An 11,068-nucleotide genomic window follows, 5' to 3' on the forward strand; every position below is an offset into this window, starting at 1 on the left:
TTATAACTTGGAATGAGATTACTGTAGGAGTGTTTTTTAATAAACTTGAATGACCTTTCTTTTATCACTCACATATTCTAATTGAGTCTGTGTACATTATTTGTAAACACTGATTGCATGCCATGGGCAGAATGGCATTATGGAGGCTAGTTGTGGACGTTGTACTACTGTGTATCATTTGAGCACTGTCATTCTGAAACAGAAAGTAAACAACACTCCTGCTGTGCTGTCCAATCACACACTTACAAATAGATCTGAACTCCCCCTGAACATATTCCAGAATAAACATCCTTATCAACGTTATATCATAACTGTATGAAATTGTGTGTATGTGACAACAATGGAAGTTCAATAGAACTTCATTCCAACGCATTTCGGCATGTGGGCATCCAATCAAATCAAATCAAATGGTGTTTGTCACATACACGTGTTTAGCAGATGTTATTGCAGGTGTAGCGAAATGCTTGTGCTTCTAGCTCCGACAGTGCAGTAATATCTAACAAGTAATATCGAACAATTTCACAATATATACCCAATACATACAATCTAAGTAAGGGATGGAATTAAGAATATATACATATATGGACGAGCAATGACAGAGCAGCATGGACTAAGATACAGTCGAATATTATGGAATACAGTATATACATATGAGATGAGTAATGCAAGATATGTAAACATTATTAAAGTGACTAGTGTTCCATTTCTTAAAGTGGCCAGTGATTTCTAGTCTATGTTGATAATGTGCTAGTGATGGCTATTTAACAGTCTGATGGCCTTGAGATAGAAGCTGGAGGGCGGGTAGTGTGCCCCCGGTAATGCATTGGGTAGACCGCACCACCCTCTGGAGAGCCCTGCGGTTGCGGGCGGTGCAGTTGCCGTACCAGGCGGTGATATAGTCCGACAGGATGCTCTCAATTGTGCATCTGTAAAAGTTTGTGAAGGTTTTAGCTGCCAAGCCACATTTCTTCAGCCGCCTGAGGTTGAAGAGGCTCTGTTGCGCCTTCTTCACCACACTGTCTGTGTGGGTGGACCATTTAAGTTTGTCAGTGATGTGTACGCCAAGGAACTTGAAGCTTTCTACCTTCTCCACTACGGTCCCGTCAATGTGGATAGGGGGGTGCACCCTCTGATGTTTCCTGAAGTCCACGATCATCTCCTTTGTTTTGTTGGGCGGCAGGTAGCTTAGTGGTTAAGAGCGTTGTGCCAGTAACCGAAAGGTCGCTGGTTCTAATCCCCGAGCCAACTAGGTGAAAAATATGTCGATGTGCCCTTGAGCAAGGCACTTAACCCTAATTGCTCCTGTAAGTTGCTCTGGATAAGAGCGTCTGCTAAATAATGTAAATGAGTGAGAGGTTATTTTCCTGGCACAACACTCCCAGAGCCCTCACCTCCTCCCTGTAGGCTGTCTCGTCATTGTTGGTAATCAAGCCTTCTACTGTTGTGTCGTCTACAAACTTGATGATTGAGTTGGAGGCGTGCTTGGCCACACAGTCATGGGTGAACAGGGAGTACAGGAGTGGGCTGAGCATGCACCCTTATGGGGCCCCAGTGTTGAGGATCAGCGAAGTGTTGGTGTTGTTTCCTACCTTCACCACCTGGGGGCGGCCCGTCAGGAAGTCCAGGACTCAGTTGCACAGGGCGGGGTTCAGACCCAGGGCCTCGAGCTTAATGATGAGCTTGGAGGGTACTATGGTGTTGAATGCTGAGCTATAGTCAATGAACAGTATTCTTACATAGGTATTCCTCTTGTCCAAATGGGATAGGGCAGAGTGCAGTGTGATGGCGATTGCATCGTCTGTGGATCTATTGGGGCGGTAAGCAAATTGAAGTGGGTCTAGGGTGACAGGTAAGGTAGAGGTGATATAATCCTTGACTAGTCTCTCAAAGCACTTCATGATGACAGAGGTGAGTGCTACGGGGCGATAGTCATTTAGTTCAGCTACCTTTGCTTTCTTGGGTACAGGAACAATGGTGTTCATCTTGAAGCATTTGGGGACAGCAGATTGGGTTAGGGAGAGTTTGAATAGGTCCGTAAACACACCAGCCAGCTGGTCTGTGCATGCTCTGAGGACGCAGCTAGGGATGCCCAGCCTTGCGAGGGTTAACACGCTTAAATGTCTTACTCACGTCGGCCACGGAGAAGGAGCGCCCACAGTCCTTGGTAGTGGGCCGCTTTGGTGGCACTGTGTTATCCTCAAAGTGGGCGAAGAAGGTGTTTAGCTTGTCCGGAAGCAAGACGTCGGTGTCGGCAACGTGGCTGGTTTTCCTTTTGTAGTCCGTGATTGTCTGTAGACCCTGCCACATACGCCTCGTGTCTGAGCCGTTGAATTGCGACTCCACTTTGTCTCTATACTGATGTTTTGCCTGTTTGAGTGTCTTGCTGAGTAATGGTCGAGGGTTTTAGCCGCGCGAGTACAACAGTCGATATGTTGATAGAACTTCGGCAGCCTAGTCCTCAAATCAGTCATAACACCCAGATGAAGGCTTTGATCCGAAACATATAAAAATAAATAAGTTGTTGTATTTTATTGTATTCTTCTACTGCCCTCCAAGAGTGGCTGAATATCTCACATGTTCAGTTTGCTTCTTTCATGAACCTGTGTTGAAAGGTGTTTATCTTTTTGTAATCACACTTGGTTGAACTGTAGATCACAAACTGGCATCACTACTGTCTGTTTCCTCCATGCATTCATACGCCCCCTTGTCGGCCATCTTGGTATTTGTCAACAACAAGGACACATTCATATTCTTCTTGTTCCAGGATGGCACGGCAAATTTAAATCCAAGGGTTGAGTTATTTTCTTCTTTATGGTATTCCAACAAAGATGCATCACCTCCCACTCTCTTCCAGGTCACTGTCAAGATGGTCACGTTCTGAACAGTTTTGACATTACACTCCAGCAGTGACTGCTGATCATGAACCCCATGGTATTCTTCTTTACACTCCAGTTTGACAAAAGCTATAAGTAAAATATCATTACAGAGAAAAATTGACATTAATACAAAAGAGAATTACTGTTATAGTAGTCAGTTTTATCATAATGTGACCAATCTTACTGAACTTTTAGTAAAAAATTATATACAGTTCTCCCAAACCACAAAGTTAACAATCAGCTGAAAACAATAAATCTATTTTTGTGTTTTTGTATATAACATTTTATAACCATTATTATGGAATTTATGCCACAACTTACTCTCAGAGGAATTTCCAGCTCTGATACAGGCAAAATGGATCACTAAAAACAGCAAGCTGGTAGCTGAAGTCATCTTTGGTTCCTGAGAAAGAAGAGAGAACTGTACAATGACAACACTTGTCACAGCAGTATGAGGTCAGACTATAGACTGCGTGAGGTAGGTCTTTAGACTGCCTGTCACTCACAATGGCTCTGGACTGTCATCCGAAAATAAAGACATTTAAAAGTTGCTAACAGAAACAAATCCAGATCGACTAAAGTAAAGTACTGAATAGGTCTTAACTAGCCCTCCTGTAGCTCAGTTGGTAGAGCATGGCGCTTGCAACGCCAGGGTTGTGGGTTCGATTCCCACAGGGGGCCAGTATGAAAAATGTATGCACTCACTAATCCTGAATAAGAGCGTCTGCTAAATGACTTAAATGTAACTATACTGAATAAAAATATATAAACGTAATATGCAACCATTTTATTTAGTTACAGTTCATATGACGAAATCAGTCAATTTAAATACATTCATTAGGTTCTAATCTATGTATTTCACATGACTGGGAGTACAGATATGCATCTGTTGATCACAGATACGTTTAAAAAGAAAATGGGCCTCACATTGGGCCTCATCACAGTATTTCTGTGCATTCAAATTGCCATCGATAAAATGCATTTGTGTTCGTTGTCCGTAGTTTATACCTGCCCATACATAACCCCACAGCCACCATGGGGCACTCTGTTCACAACGCTGACATCAGCAAACCACTCGCCAACACAACGCAATACACGTGGTCTGCAGTTGTGAGGCCGGTTGGTAGTATTGCCAAATTCCCTCAAACAAAATTTGAGAGAAAAATAATTTTTCTGAGATCTTATATTTCAGCTCATGAAACATGGGACCAACACTTTACATGTTGCGTTCATATTTCTGTTCAGTGTAAGTGCATTGTGAATGAGGGCCTAACATAGGCAAAACAGGCAACTGTCTGCTATTTAGCTATCTACTGGTCACCTCACATCTGGATTGTCAACATGCCTGTTTCAACTATTTATTGCAGATTTATTGCATTATACAAATAGACAAAAGAGCCTAACATTTAACATTTTAGTCATTTAGCAGAAACTCTTATCCAGAGTGACTTAACAGTTCATCTTAAGATACACTATATATACAAAAGTATGTGGACACCCCTTAAAATTAGTGGATTCAGCTATTTCAGCCACACCCGTTGCTGAGAGGTGTACAAAATCGAGCACACTGACATTCACTCTACATAGACAAACATTGGCAGTAGAATGGACTTACTGAAGAGCTCAGTGACTTTCAACATGGCACCGTCATAGGATGCCACCTTTCCAACAAGTCAGTTCATCAAATTTCTGCCCTGCTAGAACTGCACTGGTCAACTGTAAGTGCTGTTATTGTGAAGTGGAAACGTCTAGGAGCAACAACGGCTGAGCCACAAAGTAGTATGACACACAAGCTCACAGAATGGGACCGGCGAGTGCTGAAGGATTAGCACGTAAAAATCGTCTGTCCTCGGTTGCAACACTCACTACCGAGTTCCAAACTGCCTTTGGAAGCAATGTCAGCACAATAACTGTTAGTCGGGAGCTTCATGAATAGGGTTTCCATGGCCGAGCAGCTACACACAAGCATAAGATCACCATGCGCAATGCCAAGCGTTGGCTGGAGTGGTGTAAAGCTCGCCGCCATTGGACTCTGGAGCAGTGGAAACACATTCTGTTTGAATCACGCTTCACCATCTGGCAGTCTGACGGACAAATCTGGGTTTGGCGGATGCTAGGAGAACGCTACCTGCCTGAATACATAGTGCCAACTATAAAGTTTGGTGGAGGAGGATAATGGTCTGGGGCTGTTTTTCAGGGTTTGGGCTAGGACCCTTAGTTCCAGTGAAGGGAAATCTTAATGCTTCAGCATACAATGACATTCTAGACGATTCTGTGCTTCCAACATTGTGGCAACAGTTTGGGGAAGGCCCTTTCCTGTTTCAGCATGACAATGCCCCCATGCACAAAGCGAGGTCCATACAGAAATGGTCTGTTGAGATCGGTGTGGAAGAACTTGACTGGCCTGCACAGAGCTCTGACCTCAACCCCATTGAACACCTTTGGGATAAATTGGAACGCCGACTGCAAGCCAGGCCTAATCCCCCAACATCAGTGCCAGACCTCACTAATGTTCTTGTGGCTGAATGGAAGCAAGTCCCCGCAGCAATGTTCCAACATTGCTGGAAAGCCTTCCCAGAAGAGTGGAGGCTGTTATAGCAGCAAAGGGGGGGTCCAACTCCGTATTAATGCCCATGATTCTGGAATGAGATGTTCGACGAGCAGATGTCCACATACTTTTGGTCATGTAGTGTAGCTAGGTGGGACAATCACATATCACAGTCATAGTAAATAAATGTTTCCTCAATAAAGTAGCTATCAGCAAAGCCAGAGCTAGTAAGGTGGAAAAAGTCAAGGGCAAGTGTTATTTCACGAAAGGCTTTTTTTTTTACACACTGAAGGAAACACATTCTATTATTAAGGAAGCAATGTGTGGGAGATTACAGTAATGTTAAATGAATTCAAGTGGCCACTAAAGCTGTTGGAGTTATTCTCCCCCACAATATCCTCATTGCTTCTGCAGCCAATGCAGCTGAAGAATGCCCAAAGGAATAAACATCTGCAATGGGATAATAAGGGATTTGTTCCTCCCTGGTGAAGGATACTGGAAGGACCTTTTATGGAAAGATGCATGAAATAGGCCTGCATATGCGAAAATTCATGCGATGATCAAGGGATTAAAGTATTCAGTACCCCTCTCTTCAATTTAATTTAACACACTTCTTGTAATCCAACTGGTCTTTGATTCTAAAAATTTTTCAAGTAGATTTCAACATTTCCCCCCCAAAAAAGTATAGTGATCTAGGCTATGTCTGTGCCTTTCTGTTCCCTGCAGGGTTGGGGTCAATTCAGAATTCAATTGAGAATGCTTCATAAAAACAGAATCAATCTTGATTGGAGGGAAAAAACTGCTTGCCTTACCTACTGCTGTGGTCAATTCCTTGAATGAGAAGTAGAACAACAGAAAACACCTCAGCAGTGACATCACCATCACCACACCTGGCTGTGTACTGTATTGTCTACTTATAAAGACAGGAAATAGGATACATCTGACATCACAGTCCCTTACAGTCAACCACACCGGCATGTATTACTGCAGTCTAATTTAGAATTCTAAGTTGAATACAATTCTATATACAGTGGGGAGAACAAGTATTTGATACACTGCCGATTTTGCAGGTTTTCCTACTTACAAAGCATGTAGAGGTCTGTAATTTTTATCATATGTACACTTCAACTGTGACAGACGGAATCTAAAACAAAAATCCAGAAAATCACATTGTATGATTTTTAAGTACTTAATTTGCATTTTATTGCATGACATAAGTATTTGATACATCAGAAAAGCAGAACTTAATATTTGGTACAGAAACCTTTGTTTGCAATTACAGAGATCATACGTTTCCTGTAGGTCTTGACCAGGTTTGCACACACTGTAGCAGGGATTTTGGCCCACTCCTCCATACAGACCTTCTCCAGATCCATCAGGTTTCGGAGCTGTCGCTGGGCAATATGGACTTTCAGCTCCCTCCAAAGATGTTCTATTGGGTTCAGGTCTGGAGACTGGCTAGGCCACTCTAGGACCTTGAGATGCTTCTTACGGAGCCACTCCTTAGTTGCCCTGGCTGTGTGTTTCGGGTCGTTGTCATGCTGGAAGACCCAGCCACGACCCATCTTCAATGCTCTTACTGAGGGAAGGAGGTTGTTGGCCAAGATCTCGCGATACATGGCCCCATCCATCCTCCCCTCAATACGGTGCAGTCGTCCTGTCCCCTTTGCAGAAAAGCATCCCCAAAGAATGATGTTTCCACCTCCATGCTTCACGGTTGGGATGGTGTTCTTTGGGTTGTACTCATCCTTCTTCTTCCTCCAAACACGGCGTGTGGAGTTTAGACCAAAAAGCTCTATTTCTGTCTCATCAGACCACATGACCTTCTCCCATTCCTCCTCTGGATCATCCAGATGGTCATTGGCAAACTTCAGACGGGCCTGGACATGCGCTGGCTTGAGCAGGGGGACCTTGCGTGCGCTGCAGGATTTTAATCCATGACGGCGTAGTGTGTTACTAATGGTTTTCTTTGAGACTGTGGTCCCAGCTCTCTTCAGGTCATTGACCAGGTCCTGCCGTGTAGTTCTGGGCTGATCCCTCACCTTCCTCATGATCATTGATGCCCCACGAGGTGAGATCTTGCATGGAGCCCCAGACCGAGGGTGATTGACCGTCATCTTGAACTTCTTCCATTTTCTAATAATTGTGCCAACAGTTGTTGCCTTCTCACCAAGCTGCTTGCCTATTGTCCTGTAGCCCATCCCAGCTTTGTGCAGGTCTACAATTTTATCCCTGATGTCCTGACACAGCTCTCTGGTCTTGGCTATTGTGGAGAGGTTGGAGTCTGTTTGATTGAGTGTGTGGACAGGTGTCTTTTATACAGGTAACGAGTTCAAACAGGTGCAGTTAATACAGGTAATGAGTGGAGAACAGGAGGGCTTCTTAAAGAAAAACTAACAGGTCTGTGAGAGCCGGAATTCTTACTGGTTGGTAGGTGATCAAATACTTATGTCATGCAATAAAATGCAAATTAATTACTTAAAAATCATACAATGTGATTTTCTGGATTTTTGTTTTAGATTCCGTTTCTCACAGTTGAAGTGTACCTATGATACAAATTACAGACCTCTACATGCTTTGTAAGTAGGAAAACCTGCAAAATTGGCAGTGTATCAAATACTTGTTCTCCCCACTGTATATGTTATTATAATTTCAATGGTTTAATGTGTTAGACAAAAAATATGGTGAGTGGAGAGTTTAGACGGATTGCATTGTTATAAACAAAACAGACCCATCTGTAAATCAACTTTATTGTATTCACATATCTACAGTTATGTTAAAGCAGATCAACGTTACATCATGTTGTGTTCATGTTATTCATCTTTCAGATGTACATTTTTCTCAATATCAATAAAACTCAGCTCATATCTCTTCTCACGCTTTGCATCAGAATTTTAATATGAGGAGAGAATTCCCTCTAGTGGACATGTTGCCTTCTGTTCAGTGTCATATCTCTAACTTGAATTCAATCAAACCAGGGTTTTATTCACAAGGGACGAAATGAAAGCCGATGTAGAGGGACCACCTGAACTTAAGATAAGAATACGAAACATTTGTTTTTGTTTTCCGTTGCGAATTGTTTTGCTACGTTTTGCTAGTGTGTACTAATGTACTGTCGCTGGGCAAAAAGTAGTCTTCAGGTACATAATGATGAAAAATATATATATATATCTTTGTGCAGTAATTATATACATTTTCCTCACAATGGGTTTCCCGCTTTTGGTTCCTTAAAACGTATTAAAACAGTTTAGATCTTAGAACATGAAAGAATGCAGATTAGCCTCCCCATCAATTATGATTTTCATTTATTTAAAGACTGTAGTAATTAAAAACAACAATTGAAAATCTTCCTTTCATTCTATTTACAAAACTTTCCATGTAACAACTTTCTAACTGCCCTATATTTAATGAACAGTATCAAGGTGTGAGATTTGAACAGGAATTTAACAGTGCGAAATATACCCAAAAATATTATACAAAAGATTATTTAAATTTTTTATCTGAACAAAGTAAAAAAGCTTTCATCTCAATGATCTCATTAATAACAAACAAAGTCACATATAAAAACATACAAAATGTAGCAACAATAAAGTCTGTTATATGGGGTAAAGTGCAGAGTAGGCCTCAAGCAGGCATATCTATCGGCCGAAAACAGGACGTTGTCTTTTTTTTAACCTATTAACAAATCACATGATAATCACTTCATATACAGACAGGAGTCCGCTCTCATCTCGGCCTCTTACATTACGAAATAACATGTCTTATTTTTGTTAGAAATGGGAAATAAACGTAACTTTACACACAAACATCTCAAGCCACCATAGTAGATCTAAGCAAAGATCAACAACAAAAAAGTCCCTGACTAGTGCCATGCAGGCTGGCATAGAAATAGGTTAATCATATCTTTATCTACAGTGCCAACTGCGAAGTCTGCACTTAAGCAAGAAGGAGCAGATACTGTAGAAGATTTGGCAGGAATTGTGGGAGGTGGAGTCTTGTTGTGGACGGCATTCACCTCAAGTTGCCACAATACAACAACAGATTTCTCTGTCGATATGTAATGCCATTACCAGCAACATGATATCAGAAAAACCAAGGGAACTGAAACAATCATTATATAACTATAAGACAATAGCTGCCTCTTGCATAACACAAAATGTTTTGAAATGGTTTTCCAATATTTTCATAATCAACCACCAGGTGAAAATGTCTGTGTTAAATTGAAGCTGATACCAATTCTCTCAGATTAATAATTGACTCTAGTCCATTGTTTTTCATGTTTACTGTTGCGTTCCATTAAACAGACCTCATAGAGGCGAGCCCTGGGCAAGACATAGATATAGACACAGATCAGACATAGATATAGACACAGATCAGACATAGATATAGACACAGATCAGACATAGATATAGACACAGATCAGACATAGATATAGACACAGATCAGACATAGATATAGACACAGATCAGACATAGATATAGACACAGATCAGACATAGATCTAGACACAGATCAGACATAGATCTAGACACAGATCAGACATAGATATAGACACAGATCAGACATAGATATAGACACAGATCAGACATAGATATAGACACAGATCAGAATTTTCCACCAGCAGAAAAAGGAAGGACAAAACAAAAGAAACTGCTGCAGTAGAACTGTTGAAGCAACAGGCTACCTAGGTTGGTAACAAGGTTGGTTAATGTTACAATACATTCCAGAGATTACACAAAGTCAAGTCAAAGGTTGAATTCCAAATGGCACCCTATTCTTTCTAGTCAAAAGTAATGCACTATTTAGCCTAACATTTCTTCCCATACACATTGTAGCAGAATCAAAGCTCAGGGAGCATAGTGCCAGGCCCGGTAGTATCCATCAAAACCTGATGATCAACAAATCTTTGGTGAAATGAAACATGTCTTGTTGTACAGTCTTACGAAACCAGATTTACTTAATGTTTCTGGAAAAGTGCAGTGTTCACTCGTTAACAATGTTCCCTCTAAGCGGCGTGTGGGCGCGCAGCTCCCCGGGAATGCCGTGCAGAAGAAATATCAGCCCATGCAGAGAAGCACGAGATTGAATTTCACTTAACTTTCTCGTTTTCCCCGTTAGTTAACACTATCAACGTTTCCCTTTACTGTGGGAATTGTGATCAAATCAACGCAATAATAGCCACCTTCAATGCAACTTACAGAAACAAAATTAACTATGCAAGACATAGTATGCAAAACTAACTATGCAAGAGATTTTGTTGTAGGCCTATATGCAAATAGACCATTGCCATATATGGATCTGTGCCATTCACTTTGAACTGGACTGTTTTTACAGCATGAGCGGTCATGAGTAGATGCCCTTGTTTTGAAAACAAAGCGAGAGTTACATGTAGTGATGTGTGCACATTTGTACATTTGTTCATATCCTTTGCTAGTTAGTGAGTTGTGAGCCCAGTTATTGAGCATTTGTAGTCAGCAATGGGTGGGGGAGGGTCAGGTAAAGCACTTTCTTTTTTATCTTAAAGGGACAGTGTTGTATTTTGAAACAGGCTTGAATAAGCTAAGTAGCCAATAGGCAGAGGGTAGCATAATTTGTCTGATTCTCTGTAATAATGGTATGGGAATAATGAGGCATTTATTTTATAA

Source organism: Coregonus clupeaformis, chromosome 20 (genome assembly GCF_020615455.1).
Source record: "Coregonus clupeaformis isolate EN_2021a chromosome 20, ASM2061545v1, whole genome shotgun sequence".
Classification (NCBI taxonomy): Eukaryota; Metazoa; Chordata; class Actinopteri; order Salmoniformes; family Salmonidae; genus Coregonus; species Coregonus clupeaformis.